General features: G+C 37.7%; 1 pseudogene; it reads left to right on the forward strand.

Annotated features, from left to right (window-relative positions):
- The first annotated feature begins 7,178 nt into the window (after window positions 1-7,178).
- Window positions 7,179-7,523, forward strand: LOC105742022 (annotated as a pseudogene).
- Window positions 7,524-15,359: the final 7,836 nt, after the last annotated feature.

Consider the following 15,359-nt stretch of genomic DNA (forward strand, 5'->3'; position numbering starts at 1 on the left):
AGAACCATTCACGGGAAAGTCGGGCTCCTAAAAGCATCACGGCGTGTCCTCACCCACTTTGCAGCCTGTGCCTCGTTCCCATAGTCATCATGCCCCTGCAAGGTAAATGTTTTGAGTAATCAGGACAGGGAGACAGCTAGGACAGCGCGACTAAAGATGTCAAAGACTTCCAGAGCTTCTTTAGAAAATGAAAATAATGATGGGATCAGTGTGTTTGAAACAATGGGGACTGTTGCTGGGGGAGGGGTGATGGCAATGTACCTCTTCTCTGCGATAAAATTTTTAAACACTTAACAGTCACTTTACTTTTCAATTATGTCATAATTCTCTCAATTACCCAGTGGACTAGAAAGAGAACCAAGGGCTCATTTGGCCATAGTTGTCACATTATAGAGGTCATAATAATTCAATGGTTTCAGCAAAATATGTTCGTCTCTTTTGAAAGATCAAATGTACCTTTTTCTATATTATAGAAATATACCACCATCTATATGGTAAGCATTTAATAAATATTTCTGGAGAACGATGTCAATTTATTCAGCTTTTTTAAGCAAAAGAGGATGCTAGGACCTAGTTTGTTTGATCCATGTGTCAAAACATCATTCTCACAACATAGTGATGTTTCTCCATTTATAGAATGAGTAAAAAACCAAAGATATTGTGCTGTGATATACTCTAAAGATTTATTAATGGCTTTGAAAGCTTCCAACTTAGGTAAGCTTTTGTGTTCTGAGGAATTGTCTAAATGAAATCAAGATAGGAAATGGCAAATTTTCTGTATGCTTCTCTACCATGAACTGTCAGATATTTACATCTCTGAGGTTTATGAAAGAGTCTGAAGAATCCTCATTCTCCACCTTTCTTGCTAAGGACGTATCAACTCAGCAGATGTTCCTGTGCCCTAGAAGGACCTTGAAAAAGCAGATGATGACGGGCTATCTCCTTCTTTGATCCCCTTTACTTGCTGGACTCATTGTCTGGAGAGACTGCTGCAGCAGGACAATGGAGCAGGACCTTATGTAGTAGAAACTCATCTTCTGAGCTTTGGAGTATAGACTTTGCTGTCTGCCATTTGCAAAGAAGTAAATCTCGTGCTGCACTGCATTGTGGGGAACTGGGGGTGGTGTGCGTGTGTGTGTGTGTGTGTGTGTGTGTGTGTGTGTGGCGGGGTGTGGGCCTGTGCATCCTCTGGTGCTTTTCCCTTTGTAGTCTGATTCTCCTGTGAAATGGTTCAGCCCAATGCATGTGGGTGGGAGGAAGGAAGAAGCTGGCTATTCCTGGAGTCAGTCATGTGCTGAAGACTTTCAAAAGGCAAGAGGGTGTGCCTGCCTCTCTCTGGAGGCAACCTCCTCGCCTGGTAGGAAAATGGCCCTGGAGCTAGCGGGAGGAAATGATTCTTTGGGAGAACACAAGGTAAAATATGAGGAAATTATGTTTTATGACCAATATTGCCTGGTTTTATGTTCCTTTCTTGTTTTGGTTCCTTTTTTATTATCTCTGAGCTTTAGATAGTGTTTGTTTAAATGTCCCAGCAGCACGTCATCACCATACTGGGAATTTAGAGAACAGATGTGCTCCACAGTCGCATTATTAGAGATGAACATTTTCTTCTATTTGTAGTCCTCTACTGTCTATGCCCATGTGATGGTAGGAGATTGATTATTAGGAGCTATACCCATTCATTTATAATCTATGGGACAACATGTCCTCCACTGAAACTTCAGAAGGTATTAGACTCTAGTAAGGCAAGTCTGGTCTCCTATAGGAAAAACTATAGTGTTTTTCACAGAGAAATTTTGATTTCTTTATATTTCTCTCTAATGAGATTGCTGTATTCTGAAATTCTTAAATTTTTAAAAATCTTTCATTTATTTATGTATTTGGTACAAGGTCTCACTGTGCAGCTTGGACTCATAGTGATCTTCCTGTCTCAGCCTTTCCAGAACTGGGATTTCAGACATGTGCCACCATGCCATTTTGGTGGCTGGCACAGCTTGGTATTGGTGCCAGCATGGGCCACCAGGATTCCAGGGCCTGAATGGCATGCAGTGCTAGGGATCAAACCTGGGTCTCTGTGCTTGCCAAGCAGGAGCTCTAGACCACCAAGATATCCATCCCCCCAGCCCTAAAATTCTTTTAAGAGCAAATTTTTTTTCAAAAGTTCACAGATGCAAATACAAATAACTTGGGGATAGCATTAACCCAACAGACGCTTGCTCATTCTCAAATATAATTGGTTAACAATAAACATGTGATTGCAGAACCTTCTGATTTGAACACAAGTAGTAGGTATGAGGCTAAAAAGTAGCGGAGATGGGGAAAGAATGTGGGAGAAAAGAGAAGCTGGAAATACAAAAGATAAGCTCAAGGTACTTCACTTTTTTCTTGGGCCAGAATACATTTGCCTCTCAACTGAATGTGGGTCTGTGAGCTCTGCTCCAAATCCCTCAGGCCTGAGCAGCTCAGGGAGGGGTGCATAAGGTGGGGGATACACTGTCAGCCAGCTTAGCTTTGAGAGGTAAAACAAAGTCTGAGTGACATTTTTCTCAAACTATAGCAGAGTTTCCTAAGGATTTTACTCTCAGAGAATCCCTGACCTCAATTAGCAGTGTATTTTATATCACTACACAATAGATAGAAAGAAAGGAAGTAGCAAGAAATTTATATAGTATATCTTCCAAAACTTGATAATTTGCTATATATTTAAATTTATTACAAGAGCCACCTAAATTGAAATGGGCAATTTGATATTGATTATTATAAATCACTAAGAACAAAAGCTACATTTTAGGGCCCCTATTAGGTGACAAGTACCATGCTTTATAACAGAATAGAAAAAACTACAATATTGGGTTGTGTGAATGCTTATAAAATAACCAACTTTAGGTTTTGATCTCCCAATGTCTTTCTTATCATTCTCAAGGTTCAGGCAGTACAGTTTTCTGTCATTTTTTTTCTTTTTTCTAGGAATTCAACAATGATTGCTACACTACATAATATTGTCTTCAAATTAATTGTTTAGATTACCAGATATAAGCATGTAAAATCAGCTTAAAAAGTGATAAAAAATTAAGAAGAAGAAAATAATTTAAGTATTAACTGTTCCTTTCAATAGACCAGCAGAGATCAGCAGTACAATTACCCAAGCTGTCCTGTATAGATATACATATATACATATATCTATACAGGACAGCTTGGGTAATTGTACTGTATATATATATATTTATTTTTCCTATTCCTTCTTTTGGTCTTTTTCTCATGCCAGTGGTTCCTTCACCTTCAACAGATTCTTTTCCTTTCACAGTATCTATTGTGTCTTTCAGATTTTACTTACTCTCATTTTCTTACACTAGTAAGACACTATGATGTTTACACATGTGTGTCTGATTTATTTCATTTTTGGGTAGGTCTCTAGTGGCTTCAATTTACCTATAAAAGCCTTGAGTTTATCTTTCTTATAGTTGAGTAATACTCCATTATATAAAAACACCACATCTTTTTCATTCCATTCCTCAGTTGATGGGCCCTGTGTTGTTTCCAAGATTTAGCTATGACACATTGTGCTGCTGTGCACGTGGGTGCACATATATTACTGTGGTATGATGTTCTTGGTTCTTTTGGAAAAATACCCAGGAGGGCAATAGCTGGCTTGAATGGGATCCCCAAACCTAGCTTTTTGAGGAACTTCCATATGGTCTCCACAGTGGTTGTACCAGCCTGTGTTCCCACCAACAGTGGAGCAGGGGTCCCCACATCCCCTTCAACATTTGTTATTGCTTGACCTTTTGATGCCTACCTTCTGCAGTAGTGGGTGGAGCAGACATGCTGCAGCTCCCATTTTTCTTTTCTTTTCCTGCTAGATTCCAGAAGAACCATTGATTTCTGAGTTTAGAGACAAATTGGCTCCTTTGAGGGCCAAAGAGATAGCTCAGCAGTATAAACACTTGCCTGGCAAGCACAAGGTCGCGAGTTTGATCCTTGGTACCAAAAAACAAACTAACAAAATAAAACAAATTGGCTCCTTTGGAGGGGGCAGAAAATGATTATCTTTTGGCAAATATTTTCAGTTTACTTATCATCTGTAATCTTCTGTATTTTTATATTTTGTTCTGAAAAATATGGAGAATGAAACTCCCACCAGACTCCTGCTGCCCAGTAAGAAGGCAAGTAAAAGAGAACAAATACAATCATAGGATCTATAAGCACGTGTTGCTCAGAGAACCGTGTATTGGTACATAAAGAAACTTCACTCATCATCTGTCATGGTGCACGTATGTCTCCCAAATTTCATGTGATGGAGGCCAAATCCTTAAAAACATATGTTAATGCTATTTGACAGGTGGGATCTTTACCTGGTGGTTGGCTCATGAGGACTTCGGTCCCATAAACGGATCAACCCATCCATGGACTAATTAATGAGTGGGTACCATGCGTGTGGCTTTGCTATCAAGGTGAGTTGTTTCTGGCATATGCGCTCTTTTGCTGTGTACTGTTGTGAGCTGTGTTATAATAAAGCTCATGACAAAGGCCCTGACTAGATGCTGGAGACTGGGACTTCCTTGCCTTTAAATCTTTCATCTAAAATAAACCTCTATTCTTAAAAATTACCTCATCTACGATATTCATGTATGGAACAGGAACAGAAAATGGGCTATATCAAAAAATAAAAACAAAGATCTAGTATTTTAAAAAGATTTTTATAACAACATAACTATCTGTAACTTTTAGTTATATGTAGCATTCTGTTCTTTTCTGACATGCTTTGTTAAGAATCTGTTGATTATATTTGTCCAAATTTTTAAATTGAAAAAGAAAAAAAATTCCCCATAATCTTGTCTCATTATTAAAGGTTTTATGAATGGGAAAATATCACTGTTCCCATTTTGTGATAATACTAAAATAACAAATTATACTTGCATAATAGTCTAAAAGAAAGCACAAAACAAACCTGGAAGGTACATTTTCTCATTTAATGGTGAAAGACTACAAAATGTGCGGAAGTTACACAAGACAGAAATTGTAAGAGGTCTGAACCTTCAGTTACTGACTGCAGCTTTGGAAAGCACCTTGACTTTCCCTTCCTTTATGACCCCCAGTGCTTTACACATTCATTCCACTGGGGGGATAATTTCTTGCCATATAAATCCCCAGCTTTCTCTGAGCATTGCCATAGAAGTCTGGTGTGCAGCATCTGCCATTCCTTTGAGCGTCACGAAGGCGGAAGAAGCCACATCTAGAGTTCAGATGGTAATTGGAGAGGTTCTAGCAGGATGAGCCATTTAAGCCTCAGGTGTCACTGACACAAGATGCTCTGGTGGTGCACTGTAGTGGGACTGGGCAGCAGCTTCTCCAAAGACAGTTCCGCCGAAGATGGTGTCATAATGTACCTGGTTGTGTAGCTTTAAAGACTGGCTCTTAAGACACTCTGGAGAAGTGATGGCCTGCTTAATAGCAATTAATATATTTAATTTCTGCTTTAACTTATGAAGGTAGGTTTTCTTTATTTGCAACTAAAAATCTTGAATGACATAGAACAAAGTTGTTTTTTGTTTTTTTTTAACGATAGCCCCCAAGACTGAGAGCTTCTTTAAACAATGATCTTTAGTCACTTCTGAGTTTTACTTTTTTCTTCAACCTTTGGCTTTACCATTCCATCTCATTTTCTGTACTGTGTTACTAAAACTTCTGACTCGGGTTTGACAGTGAATACAATGGATAAATCCTTACCTTTCTAAAATACTTCTGTTGCTGAGCTTGCCCATTTGGTCAACACACACGGTGTCGATGTGCAGCTCCTTTGAGCACCACTGAGTGAAACTTTGGAGCAATGTGGTCAGGGTCCTAAGTGTCATTTACTTATTCATTCAACAAATATTTATTAAGTGTTTATTATATGTGGCATTTGTCCATCATCTTTTGCTATAACAAAATACTTGAAGCTGAGTACTTTAAAAAGAAATTTATTCAGCTCACAGTTTTAGGGGTTGAAAGTCCAAAATCAGACAGTCTTACTGATTCAGCCACTGGTAGGTGCTGAGTGGTGGGCGGCACCGCAGTGACCGGAGTGCATCTGAGGGGGAGAGCTCATTGGCAAGTCAGAGGGCAGGTAGCTGTTTATAAAAACTCACTCTTGAGAGGATTAAGTCAAGATCTCATGTTAATCCCTTCTGAAGACAGTGTCCCTGATAATCTAGTCACCTTACAGTGTGTCCTTCCTCTTGTAAGAGGAAGCTCACAAAATTGCCACACTCAGGGCGAAACTTCTAACCAAGACTTCTTAGCGATCAAACCACATCCACACCACAGCATGAGCCAAGTAATTTCAGATGCTCAAGACAGAAAAATGAGGAAGACATAATTACGGACCGGAAGTTTATGTACTAAGGTGACAGAGAAAGAATAGACAGGGCTGTAATCCATTTTGATAGGTGGTATGATAGGCACTACAGGAAGAGGCACCTAAGTCAGAATTTTTTTTAGGAGGCTGTGAAATGGGGGGAAGTTTTCTTGAGATAGTGACTCTTATGGTAAAAACTGATGTTTCTTGCCATTCATCCATAGGAAGAGGCATCAGAATGTAACCTGAAGGTAATGTTAAGCAGTGGGATGTTTTTAAATTGGTGTGTGGTGGCATTGAGATTATAAACATTGCTTTCATAACTCAACACAGTAATATTTGCTGATATTCACTGTGTTCCAGACAGTCCATGGTATTTCCATGCTAATGTCATTCAATACTCATGGCAAATAGGGGACAAATTTATAAATATCTTTATTTTATAGATAAGGTCATTGGAGTTTGAAGAGGCTCAATGATAAATAATACAGTGTTAGACCTGGCATCGTCCCTTAGTTAACTTTTAGTGACGTGATAACAGCGCAATGAAGTTTTCTGTTGTTAATGGAATGTAGAAAAGAATCAGAAGGAGAGAGTCCCCAAAAGGGAGAGCAGTAATGAGGCTTGCTATGACTTTGCAAGTATCAGAAGGCAGTGATGTGAGTGACGCTGGTGGCAGGCAGGCCACTGGAAAGAAGTGAACAAATTGGTGAGCTTTTTTAAAAATAAAAAAATCCAGAGAGTAAAGAGCGGAATGTCAGGCTTCTGCACTAGAACTTTCCTTGTGGTAACAAGGGAAGACCGGTGACCACTTGGCGCAGAAGCTGTAGCAGGTTTAAAAATGGGTGATATTGAGAAAGGCAAGAAAATTTTTGTACAGAAGTGTGCCCAGTGCCACACTGTCGAAAAGGGAGGCAAGCACAAGACTGGGCCAAATCTCCAGCATCTCTTTGGGCAGAAGACAGGTCAGCTGCTGGATTCTCTTACACAGATGCCAACAAGAACAAGGTATCACCTGGGGAGAGGATACATTGATGAAGTATTTGGAGAACCCCAAGAAGAACATCCCAGGAACGAAAATGATCTTTGCTGGCATCAAGAAGAAGGGAGAAAGAGCAGACTTAACAGCTTCCCTCAAAAAGGCTACTAATGGGTAATAGTCACTGCCTTATTTATTACAGAACAGAAATGTCTCGTGGTTTTTGTATGTGTACCATAATTTAATCTCATACACCAGAATTCAGGTCATGAGTGGCTGACAGAGTATTTTTGTTGGACAGTCTTGATTTAAATAAAATTGGCTTGTAGTTAAATGCGTATCATTTTTTTCTTCAAGGTTTGATAGTAATTCCAGTTCAGCAAATACTATCACTGTTTTCCCTTCTAAATACATGGTTGGACTTGATTAGTAATGTTCAACTTTTCACAAAGATTGGGAATGTCATTTCAAAACTACTGAAGTTTTGTTTTATATTTAGATTTATATAACTGGTTATGTGAATATGTTTAAATACTGAGAGAATCTTTCATTGTCTTAAAACCAAGCAAGACTCCCCTGTTTAAGTTTGTGCTTATTAGCCTGTTAAAGGGAGTAGTTGAAGACAAGAAAGCTATGTCTATATTTTTAGTCTTGACTATGCCAATTTAATTAAAATTCCCTATATCTAAAAAGTGCTGCCTTTTACTTATTGAAAGGCATTTTAGTGTGGTGTATGTATAATACCAAATAAAGAATATTTAACATTTCTCACATTTTATAGTTGATCTGTAAATTCAGATCCTTTTAAGAGTTAGCATGAAATAAGAGCAAGTTTGATTTTTGATTTCTTTAGGTCAGACTGAGTTACTGTTCATGGTAGTATTTAAACAGCTATTCGAAAACACACGACTAAAACTACTGTTGTATGTGTGATTGGTAGTGATGCTTCCTGTCAGCTTATTAGAAGGACTAAAGTGAGAAAGGTACAACATGGGCACAACTTTGTATGTGACCATAATACTTAATTCAAAACAAATCAGTTTGAAAAAAAATCCATAGAAATTACTGGCAAACTGGATACAAAGAATGAAAAAAAGGGAAAAGATAAGGCACACCACCACCACCAAGGTCTGGGGTACAGCTCAATAGTAGCAAGCACCTACCTGGCAAGTGTGAGGTCCTGGTTCAATTCCCAGTCCCCAAAAATCACCACCACCACCACCACCTCCACCACCACCATTACCACCACCAAAAGCCCCAAGGACTCTGGATTACATGGGGACAGTTACTGAGATAGGATAGACCAGAGGAGAAGCAAGCTTGGAAAGGAGTTTTCTGTTTTCTGTTGGTTTTGGCTAACTTTGGCATAAGTAGTTAGAGCAGGTAGTAAGATATACATATTTGGAATTCAGAAATGCTTTAAGGGCTATAGACAGATTTGGGATCTTGAGTACTTAAGGACTCCCTGGGTTGCCCAGGGACTTTTCTGACCCACTAGAGAAAATTACTTCTATAAATAACACAAACAAATTAGTTGCCTCTTTATTCACAGTCTTATACAAATGTACACTGAAGTTTTTCAGAGGTTTCAAGATGTGTAATGGTGTCATTGCTCTGCAGGCTGGTGGAGTGTACTCTGGCATATTCTTGTGCTTGGAAAATTTCTCAATTTTGATTTCCTGTATAGTAAATAGGACAGCTATAACTTATTGTGAAATTTTGTGAAGAATGTAAGGGGTCATGATGTCAAAAAGCCCAAGAGCCTGCATACTAGGGAATTTAGCTTTGATTCTTTAGGCATGGTTGGTAAGTGACGATTTGAGGGGATGGGAGAGCGAAATTAGAGCTGTGTTAAAAGGAAGCTGCTCTGGTGGCAGCCTTGAGGACACAGTAAGATATGGATAACAAAGTTACAGGGATGATTTAGCTGGTAATTATGACAACTCAGGTATGAAATTTCTAGGGACTCAGACTATAGAAATAACAGCTGGGATAACAACAGACAACACAAAAATGTGACCTGGTTTCCAACTAAGTGTGTCACTACTGATGAAATGAGAGGAGTGAAAGATTAACTGGAGTTGGAAGAAGGTTACTGGAAGAAAGGTCTTGCTTTTGCTATATCTTTAAGCACAGAAAAAGTGGTCTTTGATAGAGCTAACACCCTAGAAAATTTAGCCTGGACTCCTTAGGCAAGGGTGGTCACTGCAGACTTGGAGGTAGAGGAGAAGGAAATCGAATCGTGTCGGCAGGACGCTGTTCTGATGCCAGCCTTCAGGATGCATTCACATGGGGGTAACATAATGTACATCTACTGAGTCCTTACTGGATTCAGTATTATCCAGTAGGAATATGAGGACCACAGAGGCTTAATGTTCTGGCTAGCTCTATTAAGTAAAAATGTGGAATTAGTTTTAAATATGTATTTAATCTATCAAGAAGATTATCATTTCAAAATATAATTAATATAAAATTAAAAGTGTGACATACATTTAACATCATTTTATTTGTTTGTTTTTTTGTGTTACAAAACCTGGTGTGTCATTTTTGTCTTTTTTCCAAGAAGCAATGGATCTGTCCTGAGTCATCCAAGTCTTTTACCATCTTCTGTCCCTGCTCACGTAATTACTCATATAATTATTGGTATGTTCTAAGGAAATGATCTAACAGCACTGGCTTGCTTACCAGTAACTGCTTCTCTGGGCTGCCTCTTACAGGGCCTGCACTGAATACCCCTAATCAGCCCAGCACACTGCCACTTTTCAGAGAAAAAGAAAATAAAGTGTGAACCATATGAAAAGACTGTATCAATAGTATTAAAAGGATATGAAGATAAGTGGAATACAGCGTTGGCCATTATCTTTCTTCTTTATGAAACCTGTCCCAGGAGATAGATTTGCTGAAGGTACAAGTTGTTCAAGCTCAGTAAAGTTCTTACAATACATGAATGCTTTTAGGAAATGTAAATTTATAATAAAAAAGAAGAAATAGGAGAGAAACCACATTTTTCCAATGAAGACATCTTTGAAGTTAAGAGATGAGCCAAGGGGCAATGTAAGTCTGAGGAGAGAAAAATGCAGTGAGACAGGGGATCAGATCTGGTAGCACTTAGCACACCACTGTAGTGTGCCTCCTCAACGTATGCTCCAAGACACAACAAGAAATTCAGATGCATAACACTGGGACTTCTCAAAGGCTAATAAAAAAGAAACCTGCATCGTAAGAATTGTAAACAACCTCACCCAACAAATAGTCTTTTTCAAAGTTCAATTACTATACATATTTATCTCCCTTATTAATTTGGAATGATTGTCTTCAAATGTAGCAGATCTGAACAGTTTAACATCCTCACACTCACGTCTCTGGCTCCCATAAGCTTTACTCTCACAAGTCTGTTTTGCTCAGGGGTTGCGAGCCCCTCAATTATTTGTTATTTTCTCTTGGTTATGAGGAGCTTAGAATTGTGATGTAGTGTTGCTATGACGATGCATATATACAACTAGATGATTAAGAAGGGGATGTTATATCTTAAGAAACACATTTGCATATAAATTTTTTTCTAGTGAAATTAAAAAAACTTGCATGTAGCATTTTTTCTTTTACCCACAAAAATAAGAATTACATGTTCTATCACAGTTTGAATGATATATCTGTATTGTTTATATTAAATAACAGAAACAGCTTAATTATGTTACAGAGACTTCTTAATAATAGCCATAGATTCATACTGGGTTAATTTTCGTCAAGGTCCTCCCGCTTGTGTGCAAGTGTGTGTGTCAATCACATTTACGTTGAGATGTATTATAAAAAGAAAGCTATTAAAAAAGAAAGAGTGCCATGAAGGTGACATTAAGGGCTGTAGCATATTAGAGATACATATCATTGTGAAATTCATAATTGTCTAGCTTTTGGGATTTAATACATTGTGTGTGTTTAATGTGTTACTTCCAAAACGCTTGCAGTATTACATCGGAACATGCACAATTGGATGAGGAACATGGCACTTGAAGACCTTACTTAAAATTCTGTTAAGAATAAAGAACTTAATTTTTGACATATTAACTCTTTTATTTTGTCTCAAAAATTTGCAGCAAGAGTTGGAAAGAACCTGCTCCCTTCACTAGCAGACTGTATGCTGACTGGCAAGACATCTACCACTCTGCTTTTCGTTGTGTGTGACCGCGGTACACAATGCTGATGCTCCTGGTGTGGAGTTGGTGCATGTGCATACTGCACCTTAATTTCTTTGTACCCATTTTTCCTTCACTCTCTCCTCTTCATCTACTCCTAGATTCCTTTCCTTTCTACTGTACATATTTACAACACATAACATTTACACTCCTTTTGCAGAGTTGACACATGTACAAGACACACTTTGATTCCTCTTTCAAATACCTTTCCCTCCTCTCCTTCCATCTCTTGATCTTATTCCTCTTTTTTTTATCTGAAAGAGAAAAAAATCATAAGAATAAAGACATAAAAAGTAACATAAAACAATACAAGTGGTATGGAATTTCAAAACAAGAATACAAAATTAACAGTGGTTGTTATATTATGTACTGTTATCATCAGATTTCTTGCTGAGATTACCAGATATTGGTACGCAAGATTGATCAAACAATGAGATATTAACTCTTCCTTTCAATAAACCTTATTTTTTTACTTTTTATTTTGAAGAGAGTATAATAATATATAAGACATTAGGGACAATGCACATTTCACATTTAAAAGAGCAAGATGAGGGGCATGGGAGATGGCTCAGTAGAATAAGTGCTTGCCTGGCAAGCACAACAATCTGAGTTCAATCCCTGGTTCTGAAAAAAAAAAAAAAAAAAAAAAAAGAAAGGTATTCAACCATGGTTGTCATATTGCACGTTGCTGTCCTCAATGTAGTTGTTCTATATTAGCATATAGAGTTAGTCAAAGTAAAAATTTTATCTTATTTTATTTATTTTGGCGGAACCGGGGATTGAACTCAGGCCTTTGCTCTTGCCAGGGAAGCACTTATTCCACTGAGCCATCTCCCCAGTCTCCCAAAATTTTAAATATTAACCAATATTTTAGAAAACTGATGGAAATCAGTAGTACAATCATCTCCGCTATCTTATATATATACTTACAAGATTTTTCCCCTTCCTTTTTTTCCTGTCTTTTCTCTTTTCCCTCATCTCAATTGTTTATTCCTTATGTTCATTTTATTTCATTTTACTATATCTAGTGTACCTTTCAGATTTTATTTATTCTTTCAGGGAGACAATACAATATTTACACATGTGGGTCTGATTTATTTTACTTATAAGTATTGCCTCTAGTTGCATCCATTTATATATAAAAGCCTCAAGTTTATATTTCTTTATATCTGAGTAATACTCCATTGAATAAAATCACCACATCTTTTTTAAAAACCATTCCTCAGATGATGAGTGATTCTCTTCCTCTTTTTCTTTTTAGAGTTACTTATTTATTTGGTACAGTGTCCCGCTGCACAGCTCTGACCCATAGTGATCTTCCTTTCTCAGCCTCCACAACACTGGAAATCCGGGCATGAGCCCCCGCACCTGGTTTCAGTGGCCAGCACGGTGCAGGGCCAGCATGGCATGCAGTACCAAGGATCTAACCCTTGTCATTGTGCTTGCCAGGCAGGTGCTTAGACTGCCAAGTTGTCTCCCTGGACCTTCTCTTCCTCTTTGAGAAAGATCTCTGTTGAGCACATTGGCCAAACAATAGCCGTGACTCATCCACATGGCTGACACTGACAAAGCTTCTACAATCTGAGGTACAGGATCTCAGGATAAATCCTGAGGGGATTTCACTGACCTTATTAGACCCAAAAGCTACAACTCTTGTTGCATAGGTCCTGCTTTATCTTGGTCTTAACCATCCAGCAGAAAAGTATAAAAACGAAATATAAGAAGTAAAGCCATGCTGTTATGTTGAGCTATAGGGTACACAGGTCAACAATTTCTAACAATGCAAGTCAAGCAGAAGACTCAATACTATTATGGGCTACTGGACTCTTAGAATATTTTGCTGAATTTACATACCTGTAATATTCAAATAATGGAACTTAACAAAAAAAAAGGGTATACAGATGAATGTCCATTTAGTATCTGTGTATTCAAAGTGGCTAGGATAGATATATAGTTATATTCTCTAATGAATAGAGGGATTTTTTCTAATGGTGTTTGTAAATAGAATATCATGTCCGCATCTTGTATAGCAATTAACCACTAGGAAGAATGTATGCAGTGTGTTAACTATTGAAACTGTCCTACCAATTTGAAAAAAAATAAGTTGATATAGTGCAAATGTTACTACATTAAATGTCAGACCTATCTCTGATATTAACCAACTGATTGATCTTTGTAAATCATATAATTTCATTTATTCTAATACTTATTAGAGAATTAATCTAAGAAATCTCTACAGTAGTTCTACATAAGAAAGTTAAATGTATTAATTTCATTTTATACGTTGTATATAAACATAAAACACTTCATAGAGTTAGTATAAGAATAAAAAACCAAAACATGTGTGTGTGTAAAATTAGCAAGCACGTATGTATGTGTTCGTTGCTTGTGGAACTATTAGTATGTTTTTCAGTACTTGATTTTAATGTGACAATTTCTATTAATATAAGAAGAGTATATAAAACTTAACAAATGTACCTATTTTCATTTAAGGAAAAACTTTGATCTCTGAAAATAAATAATATTCTTTACAATATTAAAAAAAAGGAATACATTGGCCCAGGGATATAGCTCAATAGCACAGTACCTACTTGGCAAACACAAAGTTCAATTCCTTGAACCAACCAAACAGAAAATAATTAATAAAAAAATAAGAATTAAAAAAAGAAAGATCTCTGTCTCTCCCCATCCTCTTATCTGGCCTTTATTTTTGTTCTTTATATTTTAGGTTTCTCATATGAGAGGTCATGTGATATTTACACTCACGTGTCTGATTTATTTCACTTAGCATTATGCTCTCAAAGTGCACCCATTTCCTTCCAAATGACTCAAGTTCATCTTTCCTTCTGGCAGAGTAGTACTCCATTGTGTGTAAATATTATTTTCTTCACCATTTATCTGTTGATGGACATATTAGCTGCTTCCAAGATTTAGCTATATGACTTGTGCTGCTATAAACACGGGTAGGCACACGTCACAGTAATATGCTGTCTCTCACTCTTTTTCAAAGGTATCTCCAAGGGACCTAGCTGGATCACATCGAATTTGTGTTTTGAGTTTTTTGGTAACTCTTCCATGATTTCCGTAGACCTGGCGGTTGCATTGGCTTACATTCGCACTGACAGTGCGGAAGGGTTGCTTGTCCCCAAAGCCCATTAGTGGCTGTCACTATTTGATTTCTTGATGACATTCCTTCTTTGAGGAGTAAGATGGAATCTCAGAGTTCTTTTCATTTGTACAGCATCATACTGTTCTTAAGACAAGATGAGGATATTTGCCATCTAATGGCAATTCTTTAGCTCAGCATTGTTGAAAACAGATGTAATATGAGCCACATTTGTGATTTGAAATTTTCTAGTAGTCCTTTATAATAGTCAGCTTTCCATCACTATGGAAAATGCCAGATATAATCAATTTATAAAGAAAAAGTATTTATTATGTTTCACAGTTATAGAGGCTTTGGCTCCCGATTGGTTGTCCTGTTGCCTCGGCCTATGGTTACACATCTGGACAGGACAAGGGGTGCAGCAAGCTGCTCACACATGACGGGAGAACAGAAGAGAGGAAAGGGAGGGACTGAGGTCACACTGTCGCCCGCAAGGGCATAGGCCAGTGGCCTACACATCTCCCTTAGTGTCTTCCTAGGATCCCACCTCCTTTCCATAGTGCCATGGGCAGGGGAACAAGGTTTCAACATCTGGAGGACAATTACCCAAACCATGGCACATATTAAAAAGTAAAAATAAACAGATGAAATTCATTTCAATTATTTCATCTATTATAATAATTAGTGCTTTGGAAAGTAGTTAGAATAATGAGATGTGTGCTTGAATGGAAGAGTAATATGAGGGGA

This window comes from Octodon degus, unplaced genomic scaffold (assembly GCF_000260255.1).
Source record: "Octodon degus isolate 3935 unplaced genomic scaffold, OctDeg1.0 scaffold00032, whole genome shotgun sequence".
NCBI classification, from domain to species: domain Eukaryota; kingdom Metazoa; phylum Chordata; class Mammalia; order Rodentia; family Octodontidae; genus Octodon; species Octodon degus.